The sequence below is a fragment of the Sphaerodactylus townsendi genome, linkage group LG01 (assembly GCF_021028975.2).
Source record: "Sphaerodactylus townsendi isolate TG3544 linkage group LG01, MPM_Stown_v2.3, whole genome shotgun sequence".
Lineage (NCBI taxonomy): Eukaryota > Metazoa > Chordata > Lepidosauria > Squamata > Sphaerodactylidae > Sphaerodactylus > Sphaerodactylus townsendi.
This window is the reverse complement of record NC_059425.1, coordinates 123,024,596-123,042,537: the sequence shown is the minus strand read 5'-3', so window position 1 is coordinate 123,042,537 and position 17,942 is coordinate 123,024,596. Positions and strand designations below refer to the sequence as shown.

Here is a 17,942-nt window from a genome sequence, read left to right as displayed (position 1 = left end):
TCCTTCCTATCGGGGCCGCTGGAAGAAGCCAAACACGGTCACGTGGAGCCTGGAGAAAGATTGTCAACATTCAGGAACTGACTCTAACGCGTCCTCTCATTGGCTGCTGGGAATTAGAGGCGGGGCCAACCTGGGTCTCCGGTTTTCAGGCGTGGGATAAGTGGATGGCGTTATCTAGAGTAAGAATATTATTATTATTATTATTATTATTATTATTATTATTATTATTATTATTATTATTATTTGCAGTTCGTTAGAAATCCACTTATCCACCAGGCAGAACAATTGTACGAGATCAAGAATGTTCATATGCAAACATTAGTAAACAGCATAATGTGGTGGCGAGGTCCGATTTGGAGAATTCGGTTTGATTCCCCACTGGGCAGTATCTACAGGAAATGGGGGAGGGGGCAGGAGGATGCCTGTGAAGATGGCAGGGACGTAAATGGGGGGGGGGGTCCTTGGGTTCAAACCCCCTCCTCAATTACATCTCCGAAGCTCCGCCACCCGTTTGTGGTTTTCTTGTATTTTTACCTGTTTTTTCGGTTTTTGGCCTGCAGCGGGTGCAGTTTTTAGACTAGCAGCACCACAATTTCAGGGATCTTTCAGGAGACTCTCCTGATGATACCACCCAGATTTGGTGAGGTTTGGTTCAGGGGGTCCAAAGTTATGGACTCCCAATGGGAGCTAATAGAAGATGGGGGCTACACCATAACTTTGGATCCACTGAACCAGACTTTACCAAACCTGGGTGATATCAGAAGAAGAGTCTCCTAAAGATATCCTGAAAATTTGGTGCTTCTAGCTTAACAATTGCACCCCTGACAGCAGGCACCCCCAAATTTCCCCAGATTCTCCTTTTAAATCCATCCCCCTTGACAGGGATTTAAAGGGAGAATCTGCGGTCCCTGTTTCAGGGTGAGAGATGTCCACTGAAACATCCGCACCTGTCAGCCGACACAACTGGGGACTGAGTCTTTCTTTAAAATTGGTTTAAAAGGAGAATCTGGACTCCCTAGTCTAAACACCATTGAAAGTGACGCTGTTTGGGGGTGGATCCAGCATCACAGTGGCAGCCCATGGGGTGAGGGGCACAAAACTCAGATTTTGCACCAACTGCTGGCTGGGAGCCCAGCTGGTGGGGGGTGGGGCAGGGGAAGTCTGCCATCCCTGGCCTTGGAGAACTGCTTTTATAAGCACTGAGGCTGGGGGCGGGGCTTGGGGAGGTGTGACCATGCCCCCAGGGGCAAGTGGGGGGGTGCGCCTCCGAACCTTCCCCATAAAAAATCTATACCTACCTCACTGGAAGATGGGGAGAGTTTTCCCCATTTTCATAGGTATCTTTCTATTTACAGAGTTAGATCCTGGCTTTGCAAGGGGGGAAGGGCAGCAGGTTGCCTGTAAAGATGGGGAGACCATCCCCATCTCAATAGCCCTCATTCCATTTGTAAAGCTGGATCCCCTCTGCAAAGGAGGGACAGCCAGCATCCCCTTATCTCTATAGGCACCCCCTCTCTGCAAATGTGAATTCCTCTTTGCAAAAGTGGGGGGGAGACCAGTAGGGTGCCTGTGAAGGTGACAGTCCTCCCAATCTCAGTAGGCACCACCCATTTGCAAAATTGGATCCCAGCTTTCCAAAGGGAGAGGAGCCAGCAGGGTGCCTGTGAAGATGGGGAGAGTTTTATAGTGCCCCCTCCCCCACTTTGCTAAGTGGGATCCTGGCTTTGCAATGGGAGGAGCATGGGAGGAGACGGGGAGAAGGCCAAGGAGGGTGCCCTTTCCCTGGCCTTGTCCCCAGTGTCCTCCAGGCCGCTCACTTGAAACTAAGCTAAACATAATTAAAGTTTAAGCAAACTCTTTGGGCTTCTTATGCAGTAGTGGCAGGAGGAGGAGGAGGGGCTGGCCCAAGGCCCCCCCCCCCGCCAGCTGGCATCACCACTGCATAAGAAGAGGTAGAGGGGGTGGGACTGTTTTTATGGGCTTCTTCTACACTGACGATTTTTATGAGTGTCATTTGGAGGCTGTTGTTTTATACTGTTTGATGCTCTGACTCATTTGTGGCTTGTTTATTTCTGATAACTGTTATGCCTTTGTCCTATAGGTATTTGGTAGTGTTCTACTTTATGAAATGTCTCAATCACATCTCAAGAGAGACAGCATATATAAGTGTTCTAAATAAATAAATGAACATTTTCAATTCAAACGCTGCTATGTGCACTCCCATCTTCTGAAGTTAGTTGACTAGCGACCAGAAACAGGGTTGCCATTGGTGGCACCTTGCCTATTAAATGACATCAGTTTAGGGGATTCCCCTGTGTTTATGATATTTTTATTCTTTTACCTTCCTCTAAGGAACTAAGCGCAGCATACATGGTTCTCCCTTCTTCTATCCCACAAGTAGGTTTCCCAAGTTCGTGCCCCTGAGGAATTCCCTGCCCCTAAATAGGGATTGTACAATTGGCTACCACTGAACCTAAAAGTTGTTTGATTTATTTGGTGCCTGATTGGGTCGTAGGCTATATCTGAGGCAGTCAAAGTCTTCCCAGAATGACTCCCAGATCTCTTAACATCAAAAATTAATTACCAGGAATTTAGCAGAACCTGCCTGACCTGTCCCTCCCAAAAAGTGTTCATCCCTATTCCCTGGGAAACAGCATTTCTCACAGCCAATCCTAGCCTTAGGACAATCAGACAATTTGTCTTGGCCAATCACACCATCTTTCTGGAAGGGAAATTTGAAACTGCAGTCATCCATTACATTGGCCATTTTGTGCTGCCTGTGTGCTACTCTTGTTGATCATGGCTTCAATTATGTTAAGTCCTGGCTGTACAGATCCTGTTTGGATAATGCTTCTCTCGACACACTGGTCTGAATAATTTATTATTATGACTAGTTAGCCTTTCCTTCATCCTTTTCCCCTAGTGCAGTGGTTCTCAACCTTCCTAATGCTGCGACCCTTTAATACAGTTCCTCATGTTGTGGTGACCCCCAACCCTAACATTTATCCATTTTACAGATGGAGAACACTGATGCAGAGAGTCTTAGGCGACCCCTGTGAATGCCTTCAGTTAACAGGGTACCTTTTCCCACCAGAACAGGAAGGCCTGTTCTCCAGCCTGCTCGGTTTTCTAAAGTAAGTGCGTGGGGGGGGGGGGCAGGGGAAAGGGGGAGGGGGCGGCGGGATTTTGCACCCCCCCACGTAACCCAAATTTGTGCGCCCGGTGCATCGCGCACCCCACCCACCCCCACCCCCTGGGAGCTTCGCCGCTGGCTCAAACCACTTTATCCAATTCACTTGGAACTTAGGAAGTCTTTAAAAAATATGGTGGACTAAATGTTGATACTGTTTGATGAAAAAACATCTGCTCAGGAAAATCTGCCATTTTCTGCTCATAAAAAAACAAGCAGAGATATAAATTTCTGGAGACCACAGGCAGGAGGATGGTGTTGCACTTATCCCGCTTATGGAGTTCCTAGAGGCAGCTGGTCAACCACCATGTGAACAGAATGCTGGACTTGATGGGGTTTTTATCTGATCCAACATGGTTCTTTTTATGTTCTAATGACATCTGATCTGATCTTAATGAAAATGGAACCCAATGAAACATCATGATGTGGCATCAACATTTCTGAACATTCTTAAAATCAATACCCCTTCCTTTTCATAAATCATGATACCGAATTTTAATTTTTTTCTCATGTACATCCATAGCCCAGCACTCTCATTCCACATGAGATACCAGGTGAAGAAGACATTTTAAAAATCCATGCTTTTGTAGTTTTACTGAATGGCCATGCCACTGTCATCACCTTGATCTTTACCATTTGTAAGTGGGTTTTGGGGTGGGGGCTGTCCTTTTTTATCTTGATGCATTTTAACTTGCCATTTTACTTTATTCTGGTAGATGTTATAGTTCTCTTTCATGACTCTATATAGTTTAATCCTCTACCACAAGACAGTTATCAGCCTTAATTCTTCCATTTTCTTTGGTGTTTAATATTATTTTATCAACAATTTTATTGAGTTCCTCTCATTGTTTACACCAAATTTGTTATGTTTATTATCTGCTGATTATGATAATTGACTTTTTATTATATATTTTATATAATAGGCCACTTTGAGCACCATTTAACATAGGGAAGTTACATTCATGTTCTAAACAAATAAATGTTATTATTATTAATCTGTCTTATGGCCTATTCCCTAACTTCAAAGCACTACACAATGCTCATAAAATATTAAAATACTATTTAAATAGTAAACTGTGAAAACAACCACAGTCAATGGTAAAATCAGTAAAACAAACCCTTCGGTAGCACATTCAAATTAATTTCTGAAATTACATGATCTTATTCTGTTTTGGTAAAGAAATGGTGTACTTAAGATCACTGCAGATTAGCTGGTTCCAGATTGGATGGTTGTTTTGCTTTATAAGCTTTTTTTGAGTACACAGACACTCAAATGCACAAATTTTCTATAAAAGATATATTGATGTGACTAACAGCCCAATCCAATGTATTTTTACTCAAAAGCTTCCAGAGAGTTCAGTAATATGTATACTCAGGTAAATCTGTACCACCTTGTACATGGTCCGAAGATAGATTTGTTATTTATCTGGAACTTTTAAGTTTAAGGAAAATATAATTAAACCAGGAACATGTAGAGGTTTATAAAACTTGCGTGGGGTGGAAAAAGTGGACTGAGATCGAACATTCTCTCCTTCTCCCATAATGCTACACCTTGAGGGCGCCCAATGAGGTTGATGAGTGTGACATAGTTTTTCAGGTTGCAGATGATATCTAGTTTACAGAGACTGTAGGGAAAAATTAAAATACCACAATCCTGTATCAGTTTTACTTGAAAGTAATAAAATGTTACAAGAATTCAGATATCACAACAATGCAAAATGTAAGGTTTGGTACCAATGAAAATGCTGTTCCCAGAATTAACTTTGCAGATTTAAAAAAAAATGACAGATTTGGCATGATTAATCACAATTGTTGGAGCAGGATTCACATTATACTGCTACTATCTTCACTCTAAATTGAAATGAAGAGAGAAGAATTAAATTTTTTATTTTGTAATTTCTAATTGCAAATCTAATGGAAAAGGCATCTTTGGAAGCTTCTTCTTGCCTTGAAATGTTTACATTTAATTTAACACAATAAAAATGGTATTTTAATGCACCTGTTTGCTTTATTTGCAGAAAAAGGAAGAGATTCTGTTGGTGAAAGCATAACTAGCAAAGAGCTCGGTTTTAATAAGCAATCACTCTATTTTGAAGAGTTCTCTTGAAATAAGTTTACATGATTTTAAAGGGATTCTACATATGAGCAATTTAATGGTATGTCATTTCTAAGGATTTTGACAAGCGACTGTTGCTTTACTCATATGCATCTAATTAAGCCATAATTGGGCCATTCATTATAAAATGAAAGAAAACCTGTTATACTAGATATCTTTCATGACAAGAGAACAGGACGATCCTTCCCTAAAGAATAAAATGGGGGGGGGGGGGCATTTAAGCATGTCTCTCATAAGCAAAGTTTTGTAGTAAAATTTTTGCTCTTAACCACCATAATGTGCACAGTGATAAATGTTAATATCATGTTCACTTTTTGAAAAGCAACTTGGACTTCCTCATCCACAGTCTTCTTTATGTGCTCCTTTAACTATTCACAGAACAACAGATTGATATTTCTCAGAACTATCTGAGTAGCAAAAATATACAGTCAAAACACAGTCTAAAAATCTAAGGCCAGCCAAGCCTGGAAAACATGGACTGCATATACAGACGCAAGGCAAATGAACTTATTGGTATATGCAAATGTACCACATTGTAAAGACAATTGAAAAGACATGAACCATTCGTAGAGGTATATTGTGTATATATGGTAACTAATGTGCAGCTGGATAAAGGTTCAACAACATATAAAACATATAAAACAATGCAGGTACTTAACAAAACTCTTAATCACTGTACATAAGATATTAGACCTGTAGCATCCATTTGTCGTTCCAATACTCAAAATAGCCACGTATCACCAATGTCCAAGTGAAAGAAAAGCTTGTATGGAACAAGTTCTGTATTTCTCAGAACTGACAGCTCGCTACTCAACTCTATTAACTCAGCATAATAACTCAGAGCCCCTAGGGGATGGGGCGGTATATCAAATCTATGAAATAAATAAACAAACAAATAAATACATATTAACAACAATAGTACCCTCCTTGGAAATCCCCTTGCTTTGGGGGAGGGGCTTGTGTGCTTTAATGAAGTTGAGAGATATACTGGAGGTAGTGTATTTTACCAGAAGAGTCATCCATGCCAGATAGGTCTCAGCTAAAGAGTGAGACTATCTCCAACTCATTAACCATGGTGAGAAACAGAAAAAGAATCTCATACTGGATCAGTCATTGTCCGGGTCAACAAGGACCTCATCAGATGCTAGGATCCCTCGGCATCCATCAAGCAAGTGGGCTACATGCTCAGGCGCTATGGCTGAGCAACCAGGGCCTAGCCCTGCAGGGTTACTGGAAGAACAACCACAGAAGTGACAAAAATCCACTATGTGTGAAAATCATATTGTTATGACCTGCTATTATAAATCCGAACCAACAAAGAGAGACTACTTAAAACAAATGTTTGTTATCCAGATTCAAAAATTGCTTAATAAAGGTGATCTGACGAAAGGTGATTCATCACAAGACATAAGATGTTCAGGGATATAGAAATGTCAAGAAGTTGGGAAAACAAAAGATCTGAAAACAATACTAAAAAAGTGTTTTACTAGCTAGAGGTAATCAGAATTGAAACAAACCAAGAACTGAATGTTAAAGAATAAGAATTAAGAGAGAAAATTGTAGAGCATGCCCAGCAGCAGAAACACAGAGATTGCAAGCCCTGAAGGGAGTGCCTAAAAAACATTTAACACCTGTAATGAAATATGTCAACAAGGCACTCACACTAATTGAAATAGCATCTATTGGACAGACTAATCAGATTATCTATTGCACAGCAGTGATAGTTACAGAAGAACTGGGCAGTGAAATTAGAAAATCAAAATCACATTTAGAGCCAAAGTGGAAGATCAGACTGAAGGCCAAGATAAACAGATACTATCAGATGCAAGCAATTTAAAGAACACGAAAGAGCAAAAATTGAAGAATGTAAAGATCAACAGAGGTTTAATTTTAAAAGTATTTGCTAAACACCAGAAAAATCAGTGAAGTATTGGAAACAGTAAATCAACAAATTGCTGGGGAAATTGCTGAGAAAATTGACTGCTACAAGGCACGAATCATCCAGTTTCACCAAGTCAACTATTTCGATCAGACCAGAGGCAATTCTACCAAAGTATTAATGGCAATAGAAATATTAAAGATGAAAAGCCAGACAGAAATGAAACAACTCAGTTCTGGAAAGATCTGTGGAAAATTAAAAAGATTATAACAAAAATGCTAGATGGATAAAAGAATTTGAAATGGAACTTGGTAAAAACCGAATAGAAGAACTTTTAATAACAGCAGAAATGGTCACATTCTATGGATATGAAGTATGAAGGGCAGGCAGTATGCAGTGCTAAGGAGCTTGTGTTGATTGCATCTCCCCAGCATGTATTTGTGAATATTTAGCCATGTTACTCTTTCATGTTACATGTTTGTTAAGGGAAACGTAAGTGGAAACTGTTTGCCATGTAGGTGTAAAATAGTTCTAAGTGTCCTGGATCTGCCTTTCTGATGGCAAAACTGGAGACTGAATCTGGAAGAGCTTGAATTGTGCTACCATATATCCTTTACAGTGGCTGTGTTTTAAGGCTCTGATTTACTAACTACATATCAGAAGATTCATGCATGTTAATGAAGAAGCACCTGATCTTTTGGCCAAATAAAATTAAATTTGCTGCTTTTGAGCTTTACCACTGTAGCATTTTTAAAAAGAAAATTATATATTTGTTGAAGGGTGGTGTGACATTGTTCAGGAACAGTACCCACATTTGATCTCTCACCTTTGGTTCTGTCCTACGCTCTCAGTTAGAATTCCAGGTCTGGAAAGTGGGCCATTATAGAACCGATTGATGAAATCCATCTGATTCCTTGACAATGTCTCCCATTGCTTACATGTTCTAAAACCACAGGTGCTGTCTCTGGGTTAAGAGTTGGCACACCTATACAGATTTCAGTTTCTCTAAATGTAGTGGTTTAATTTCCATTCTCATTGATAAAAGAGCTATAGTAAAGAGGGGACAGTATATAATTGTCCTTAATGGAGCATATATCCTTATTAATAAACTACTGAAGCTCAATTAGAAAGTTATAATTTTGGCTATTAACAAACAAGGGCATGTATCAAAATCTCCTGATAGCAGCTGATATTACTCCCTCATTATGGCAAAAATATTACTCTGAAATCTTTTTTATTGACTGAGAGAACGGCCAAGTCTCCAGCATGACCCCAGACAAGGATCTGCCTTACTGGGCCCCAGTTAACAATCAAGAGGTCACTGAATTAATTCACCAATTAAAATCAGAAAAAGCAGCTGGTCCCGACAACACCATAGCAGAAATACTTAAAATTGACCCAGACTGGTGGGCACCAGTGTTGGCTTCATTATTTACATCCATTAACAACTCCTTAATGATTTCCAAAGACTGGTTAAAAGTGATAGTTTTGCCTCTCTTTAAAAAAGGAGATCCCAAGTGTCCCTCTAACTATAGGCCGCCTTTTATCTATCGTAGGCAAATTGTATGCCAACACCTACTAAAAAAATTAAAGACCTGGACAGACCAACATCAGCTTCTCAGCCCAGAACAAATTGGGTTTCATGCAGGCAACTCTATTCTAGACCATTGTCTAGTCCTCCAACATCTAGCAAGCAAATATGTATGCACAAGGAAAAGTAAGCTTTATGTTGCTTTTCTTGATTTGAAGGGTGCCTTCGATTCAGTAGATAGGGAACTTCTATGGCACAAATTAAAATCCTTAAATATGAAAAAAGACTCTTTGCTTTAATCAAAGCGTTCCATACAAACAACTTGTCAAGCAAGAACTCCAAGGGACAGCACGATAACAGAAGCAATTAAGGTCAACAGAGGGGTCAAGCAGGGCTGCCCATTGGCACCCAGTCTATTTTGCCTGTTTCTCCATGATCTTCCTGCAGCCTTAACTAAAACAGATGGCCATCCCCCACAACTGGGCTCTTTACACATCTCCACTCTGCTCTATGCTGATGACACTGTTCTTCTGTCATCTTCTCAAGTAGGCTTGAAACGCCTACTAAATTGCAGTGCAGACCATTGTCATGCAAACAGGATGACTCTCAATTATGACAAGTCGAAAGTTATGATTTTTGCAAAATCTAGGTGTAAACGTAGTTGGAAAGTGAACAATCATGTTTTGCAGCAAGTAAGCCAATTTAGATACTTAGGGCTCCTATTCCGCTAGAATCTATCTTGGGCTCCCCATTGTAAATTAGTGGAGAACAAAGCTAAGGTGAACAATGTGGTGATTTTCTACTCTAAAGGGCATCAGTTTGTTCCCGCTGCACTGAGAATTTTTAATGCTAAGATCACTCCTCAGTTATTATTTGGAGCTCCAATATGGATCACCCAAATCAAGTCATCTTTCAACTTTGCACAGTCATATTTCTTACAAAGAATTCTGGGGTCACCAAGGTGTGTCTCTTATGCCACCTTATGTAGAGAAACTTGGCAAAATAACATGGAACTGATGGCATGGACAAGAGCTTTCAGATACAGTTCTACTAGCCTTTTATATCAACTTTTGTCAGAATCTGCTTCTGTAAAATGGCTAGTAGACATAGATAAGAAGCTCAACAACGTAGGTCTAATAACTGATCACTTTCAAAACATGTCTGCCACAAGAATCTATAACGTATTAATTGAACGAGAGAAACAGGGAATGATGCAGGGGGGGAGTTGCTCGCCACAGTCTTTGGGAATTGACTGGTCAGATTATTGTGCCAATTATTTGTGTATCCTGAGCGATCCCAAACAACACAGAGTATACTCACTAGCTTGTTTCAATGCTCTGCCTAATGCCATGACATTTGGCAGATATAATAATATCCCTTATGAGAATAGGCTATGCTAGTGTAAAATGACTGTTGTTGAGATTGTCTGACATGTACTTTTAGATTCCCCTCGCTCCATGTATCTGATTCCCCTCGCTCCATGTATATCCATCCCTTGATAGAGAGTATTGATACTGAGATAGAGAGATAGATGATATTGACATGTCATAAACTGTTATGAACTTTTTACTCAATGGTTTTTGTGACCTTATCTGTGAAAATGTTGCGAGCTTTCTGAAGCATTACCTGGCTAAGCATAATTATTTTCTCCCAAACAGTCATGGTTAATTTATTTCTCTACGTGTTTTATATATAGGGTCTGTATATAGATACTTAATGCATATTTTAATGTTTTTCAACGGGTTCACTTAATAGATAAACGTTCCCTTTTTAATACTGTAATTTATAATGCCAATAAAATAGCCATTTCCCAAGGGGAACTGATCACTGTTGTCTGGACAGCAGTTGTAATTTTGGGAGATCTCCAGTCCTTACTTGGAAGTTGGCAGCCCTAATTCCTGCAAACTACATCCTGTCATTCAATCAGTTCCTCATCCATGAGATGACCTGTCCTCTTACCCCGTGACTGCTAACTATTCAAAAGACTTCAGCAAGAGACTTCTTCAAACTTTTTTTGGAAGACCAATGACCTAGGCGTCAATACTATACCTTGTATCTGCTCACATTGCTCTTTATCCAATGAGGTAGTTCTTCACAGCAGAATATCTTTTTCTTATACTAGGTAGGCACTTTTCAGCTCCTTGAACGAAATCAGTATTGCGAGACTGGAAGCAGAAAAAGAAGTATAAGATCCAAACCTAATGTCTACTGAATCACTTTTGTCCACACGTTTATGAAGTCTCTCAAAGAGCTTCAAAACACTAGTGAGACAATACTTCCCTTTAGAGCACCAAAGCTGATTCTTCCTTGGTAGAGCTGGTTCTTCCAATAATCCGTTCGTCCGTTAAAATGTTATCAGAATAATACCTCTTCCAAATTTTCTGTTTCTACCACAAAAAGAATAATTGTTTGCTCCAGAGAAAGCAAAACAATAAGAACTCTCTGATATTATGACATTTAAGTCTAGTGATCCAGCTTGGCTTTGTTTTTTCACATCAGCAGTTGCATCATTCCAGGATATTCTGTTGGAGTAGAACCAAAAGGGATCCTTGTGGCACTTTAAAGGCTAACACATTTATTGCATCAGAAGCATTCATGGGTTAAAACCTAGCTCATGCATGAGGTGTGTCAACTGATACATACAGGAATGAACATAAAGGGCAGAAGGTTGTGGCCAGTGGCGTTCAATGACCACGGAACACCAGAGGAGCAAAACTTAAAAAGTTTGTAGGAGTTATTTTCATACTTCTGAGTTTTGCAAACAAACTACCCATACTATACTTCTTTCACTTCATGATCTTTTGAAGCCACTGCTGGGTTTTCCCCTTCCATATTATTGCAAATTCAATGTGCAGTTAATGCATCTGATAGCATTACTCCCATACAAATATATTTTAATAGGATACACCCACCTTTAGAAACCCATCTGAAATGGATTAAAGTTGGCTTTTGGTACAATCTGGGTACCATCAATGTGCCAGCTGAAGCAATCCCCCTTGTTCCCGATCTGGCCTGGCATGAACCATCCTCCATGAACCATCCTCCGCCCCACCCTGTTCCCAATCTAACCTGGAGAGCCACCACCACCACCATCCCAAGCCAATCTGAGCTGGTCAGCCTGTAGAGGACTCTCCTGCAGAGGCAGCCACCCCCATCTGCAGGGTTGATCTGGGCTAGCAAGCCTGCTGTGGCCTCACTAGGTGAGGCAGCCACCACCTGCCCTGAGCTGGGCTGCAGAGCCCCCTACAGGTTTACCACTGCAGGCAGCCACCTGCTCACTCCCAATCTGACCTAGCGAGCCATTCACCCCCTTCAGTGTTCATCTGGACTGGCCAGCCCTCTGCGGGCTCACCAGCTGAGCTGGCTACCTCCCACTCTGGTTCTGATCTGGGCTGGTGAGTCTGCTGGGGTCTCGCCAACTGAGGCAGTTACCCCCACCCATGACCTGGCCCAACCAGGTCACATTTATGTCATATGGAAATTTATACTTGTTAAATTTCCATTCCCCCCATATTCTTGTTCCAAGGAGTTGTATTGGAATCCCACAAGTAAACTTTTCCTGCTTACGCATATGTTATAATTTTCTAGGAAGTCCTCATCTCACACACTTTGGGTGCAATTCAACTTTTTTTGAAGTCAGTAGGAAAGTTCCCACTTCATTTACCTCATTTCTGCCATGCCCCTCTCCCCACTGGGGACCCTGAGCAGCTAACATCATTCTCATCCCCATCACTCTAAACCTGTGTGGCGGGTTAGGTTGAGAGTGTGTGACTGATGTAAGGTCACCCAGCAAGTTTCTTTGGCAGAGGGTGGGTTCGAACCTAGCTTTCCCGGATGCTAGTCTGGACTGCACCCTAATAATGCTTATTTGGAGAAAATAAATCCCACTGAACTCAAGGAAAAATACTTCTCAGAAAATATGTTACACTCTGTTGTCCCTTTTAGAAAAGGAAGGGCCAGCTGCTGGTGCAAACAAGTAAACTTTAAGGGGGGGATACAGCTGGGCCAGAACATGCCAGCTATTTCAAGGTCCATTCACCAGATTTGCAGAGTGAAAGATTTTCTCCCCCCCACCCCACCATATGGCAATCAGTAGCATCTCCCTTCCCCCTTCTCAACTCATTATCATTTTCAAATGTGAAAACTTCAAGATTCCCCTGAATCTGAGCCACTAAGACCACCTATTTCCAGTTTCTTCCAGGAGAGGTCGACTTTGTTTCTTGTTTCTCACAGTGAACTTCGCGGGTTTCTTGGTTCAGATAAGCCGAGGGAGGGATTAGTAGACGTGTTCATCCCACCCACCCACAGAGCCCTCTGCACCCCACCCCTCTCTCAAAAAAAGGTTCAGTTTAAATCCCTACAACCAGCCCTTATACCGTTGTTAGTACACTTATCTGCACCCGGCTGCCCTCGAACTAAATGAGGACTTGGTCTCCATCAGAAAGAAAGGGGGTAAACTCTGCTAGTCAAATTAACCTGATGAATGCATAATTATTTATGGGAAATGATGCGTGGGAACGGAGGGATGGCTGAAAACGAGCCTTTCTTTGTTGTTTGATTGAGTCCAGTAGTACCTTAAGGACCAAACAAGGTTTTCGGGGTATAAAGTTGCCAGAGTCAAAACTTCCCCCAAATCTTCTTGCGTTCGAAGGGGCGACTGGCTGCAAACAACACCCAGCTCTTCTATTGCAGACCAACATGGCAGCTTTCTGAAACGACCTTTCCGTTGCGGTGAGTTTGTCCGACATCTGACCCTATTTGGGCTAGAAGATGGTTCCTCGAGGCCTGCGGGCGTCGCAAAGGCTTCAGTGCTCAAGAGCGCGCAACCTTCCGCCCTCGCTGGTTTGTGGTGGAAACCGGGAGCCGGAGAGGCCCTCCAAAACGTCGAGGCAGTTGCAGGCGACCGTGAAGAGAGACTGAGCTGGAGGTGACACCGCCTCCACTGTGGCAGGTCGGGCTTCGTCACCCGGAAAGCTCCGGCACAAGGAGTTCCTTCACACCCGCCCCGCTCCGAGTGACTTTTCCTCCCCTGCTTTCTCCTTCTGACCTCCCGGATCATGTCAGCCCCGTCTCTGGGCTTGAAGTGGATCATTCGCCACCACCGTCAAGCACCAGTTCCGGCAGCTGTTCGGCCAAAAACGTTTCTCCTGAGCCCGGCTGCTGGCCCAATTCTTTTCTTGCGAGCCGCGTGGGTATCAGGAAAGAACATCAGTTTCCGCGAGACGCGTTAGACTGCTTGTCCGCACCAGGGGACACACACGCACACCCCTAAAACACACACCTAACCGACAGCAAGCCAGAGAAGCTTATTTCTGAGCAAACGCCCATAGATCGCTCTGGAAAGTTTCCAATGTGATTTTTCTGGCAGGGTCCATGTCCTTCCCATCCCTTCTACCGCGCGCGCGCGCGCGCACACACACACACACACACACACACAGCGCAAGTTACTACAGTTCGTAATCTTGCGGTTTGGCGTGAGACTGAAAAGTGCCTTCGACTATTTCACTTTCGCCGCCAGGACCGGCAGTGTAGACTCCCCCGCCCCCCCCCCCTCATTTTTTTGTTATTTTCACCGAGACGATATTAATTAAAAGAAATACATGATTAAAAAGTAATGAGTTGAATAAAAATTATCTCCGCTCATTTTCTGATTATGTTAATTGTTAAAAACCCTTCAATCACGCTGTTGCAGTCAATGGGTTTTAATGTGAAATTAGTGGGCTCTTGATAACTTACAGTCCAGAATAATCCTGGCAGTTTAGTCATCATTCCTAATAACGAGGATGTTGCTAGGAAGAGGAGAGATTTCGACATGATTTGGCTGCGTTAAGCCCTGCCCGCCCCTCCTCCCCCACAGCCAAGAGTGCCGCGCTGAAGGAGGACGCAACTTTCCGCGTATTGTTCACCGCCCCAACCGAGCGGCGCTGCGATAGTTGCAGGGGGAGGCGAGGAGGAGTAAAAAACGACCCTTCTCCGCCTGCGGCCTGCCTGAGCTTTCGCGGGTGGGAATCAATCGGCTTTCTGGCTCGCCTACGGGGGGCTCGACTCTTGCCAACAACAGCTCACACTCCACTGCAGCCCTTCTTCCGCGCTGCAATTTAGTCAGATGTAAAAACCCCTCGGTGTCCAATGGGGCTTATTCGCGCCAGGGACATGTTGCTGAGGAACGGGAGACACACAAATGCATTTTATTTGTTTGTTTGTTTTTTCACTTAGTGTGTGATGCCCTCTTGATTGTGGTCCCGGCCTGTAAGATGCCCCAGGACGCTGCGGGATACCCCGTGTGGTTCGGCAAGATGATGCGTTTGCCAGATCTCCGCGCCCGCTGCTCACGGAGGCCGAGAACACCGGAGCCTCTGCACCCTCCTCCTCTGATTTTCATTTCCTCTGTCATTCGCAGTCTAGAGAAAGAGGGTGTGAAACACTGTTGCGGTTCTTAAAGAGAGGAGTGTGTCCCTTCTGCCATTTTTTTCCTACTGGTGGAATATCCAATAACTTCATTTTTAACAGAAATCAGCAGCTGGAGATTTGGCTGCTGTTTTTCAAGATCCGCGTCTTTAATTGGCAGCAGGGTGTTCTTTAGATCGTTTTCTCCCTTCTTCTTCGGTTCAGATTATGTCACATGACCAATGAAGGAATTGGGGGGTGGGGGGTAGGTTGATTATCCCCAGTGCCGCCACAGGCACGAGGGGTTTAGACGTTCTCTGGCATAGTCACCGCCGCCACCACCCCAGGGTGCAGGAAACAGACCCAGACCGACCTTTGTAAAGCAAACTTGCAATACTTGTAACCGTAGAAAGAATTCAAGGATGTGAGACCTTCATGAAGGCCAGTAACTTGAATGATTTTTTTTTTATTTAAACACTGATGTACTTTTGGGGGGGTTGATGGTGCAAGCATAGCATAAGGAAACGGGATCAATCCTCGTGTTGCTGAAGGAGTCTCACTCCTCGTTACAAACAAGAAGGTGTCCGTCTTTATTACCAACCTGCAGCAGAGAGAGATAATGAAGCAGTTGTCGTGGCCCAATGGAAGAAAGACGGGGGGGAGGGGGAAGAAAAGTCTCTTATCGGTGTTCCCACTTGCAAAAACACCCCGAGAATTTTTCTCCTCTCCCATTTAAATATAACGCTAACAACCCGGCTGGAGTCGATAAACGTCTGCACGGGAGAGGAAGGAAGACGAGTCAGCGAGGGGGCACTTGCGTGTAATAACGCCTCTCCCCCCCCCCCCCGCGTTCATTTCCCTATTTGCATCCCCTGTTGGCTGAAGATCGTGTTAATAAATAACAATGAAAGGGAAGCGCATCTATCTAGAGGGCTTGTCGGCAACATTTAAAAAGCCAATAGAGTTTATAATTCTACTCTATCATTTCTTATTGATTAGAGTAATCAAGATAAAAAGCTAGCCGGGCTCGGCGAAGTTCAGAGGCATATAATTAAAGATAAGAGTCAGTTAATTCTGGAGCAGGGAGAGAGAGGGTGATGGTGCCTGCGCTGAAGAGTTCATTTGCATGAGATGCTGAGCCCAGTAACAAGAGGACAAAAATCACTAATTAGGGCTCGCAGAGGGCCTCCCGCGCTCGTCAAGCACCCTTCGCAGCCGCCGCCAGGATGCGCAGGGCGCGCTTTTATGTAAATCCGGGCCAGGACACCGCAGTCGAAAGGTTGCCTGTCAGCAGAAGCGGCCACTCCGGCTCCAAAGAAAGCGGCAGCCGCCAGCGACGGCCCACTGGCCGCCTGAACAACCCACGCCGCTGAGTGGGGGAGCCCTTGGCCCTTCCAAAGCCCCCCCCCCCCCGCCCGCTTCAATTCTCTCCCCGCGGCTGGAAATCACGACTGAGCAGTCAACATTTGCTGCGTGGTTTCAAAACAAAAAAAAACCCTCGTCCCCAGCCCGGTCACCCCCTCCCCAAGTTGAGCCAAAATTGGCCATTGCAAAATAGTTTTTTGTTGAGTCAGTGTCGAGGATACGATCAGGATACGTGGGTTTATCAAAATTCGACGCATGTTCGGAATCCGACGCGGCCAGAAGGAAAGATTTCTGGAAGACTCATTTACAGTCAGTCTGGGATCATCCACCTACTTCCTCTTAAAAAAAAAACTTACTTGACTGCACTTTGGCCACTTTAGGTAGCCAGTCACTGACAATTTCTTTATAGGAAAGCAGGCTCTAACAAATTCCAGCGTTTATTTTAAACAATTCTTTTTTGGGGAGGGGGGTGCCATTTAAGCGCATCTCCCCACTTTCCTTTCTGGCCTGCTAACGGTTCCAGAAAAGTAGGTGTAAATAAGCCTTGTTATATCAGGGCGAATGGGTTTCCTCCGGCATTCGACCTGCGAAGATGTATCTGCACAAACGTTTGAGTGGCACAGACCTCTTCAAGAGTCTAAAAGGAAGCTGCAGCCCTTCACCAATACGACCACGAAGGGGGAAAATGCTTCATCAGTTGCGCACATCGCTTAGTTGCTAGAGACCCATAAGAAAGCAATTCAGCAAGTTAGCATTTGCTGTAGGTTGGACTGCCCTTTTTTGAAGCTCAAAACGGGATAAAATCGTCAAGTCCACCTTCTCCTAGGAGAACTTGGTGCTCAAGAACAGAAGCCGCCAAGCAGGACGACCAGCAGAAATTTGCATATTTCCTCACCGTTTGTAATGCTAAAGGGGGAGGGGCGGAGAGAGAGATTTAAACTACACTATGTAGTAGACCTGTAGAAAGTAGATTTCTCCCTAAATCCTATACAGTAAAACAAAATAAAAATCAGTTCGTTCTCTGTCCCATGTGCAGGTGGACCGATTTAATTTTAACACTAAAGCTGAAACTTCTAAAAACAGAAATGGATCAAAATGAACTGTAATAATTTATTATGAGTCAGAAAGTTCAATTAACGTATGTTTATTTGTAGTACTTTGGATAGCAATGTTTTAAGGTCAAATGAGTACTGTGAAATTAATGTATTTTGACGCTACCCTCTTTTCTCTCCCCCATGGCCCAGATGACTTAAGAATGGCCCAAAAGAAGCAACATCCCTGCATTTTAAAGGAACCCCCGAGCCCACCTGCTGAGATAGTTCCAAAAGAAAGGGTCGGGGCCGTGTCCTCCCGTGAACCTGGGGGGTTGTCCAGTCTATCAAGTTGTTTACTAGTCTCAGCCAGATCCTCCAGCATTCACCCCAGCGCTTGGCCGGTCGACTGCTAAGCGTCGCCTCTTGCTTGGCTGAGGAGT

The 17,942-nt window shown here is 43.4% G+C and overlaps 1 protein-coding gene and 1 long non-coding RNA gene across 2 annotated transcripts in view; one reads left to right on the top strand and one right to left on the bottom strand.

Moving 5' to 3' along the window:
* The window catches only part of OSTM1 (osteoclastogenesis associated transmembrane protein 1), a 61,524-nt gene that overhangs the window by 26,333 nt on the left and 17,249 nt on the right, over positions 1–17,942 (bottom strand). The window lies entirely within an intron of this gene.
* Positions 2–17,788, top strand: LOC125430924. Its single transcript, XR_007244258.1, has 3 exons — positions 2–179; positions 3,018–3,134; positions 14,933–17,788. It is a non-coding gene; the product is annotated as an uncharacterized LOC125430924 (long non-coding RNA).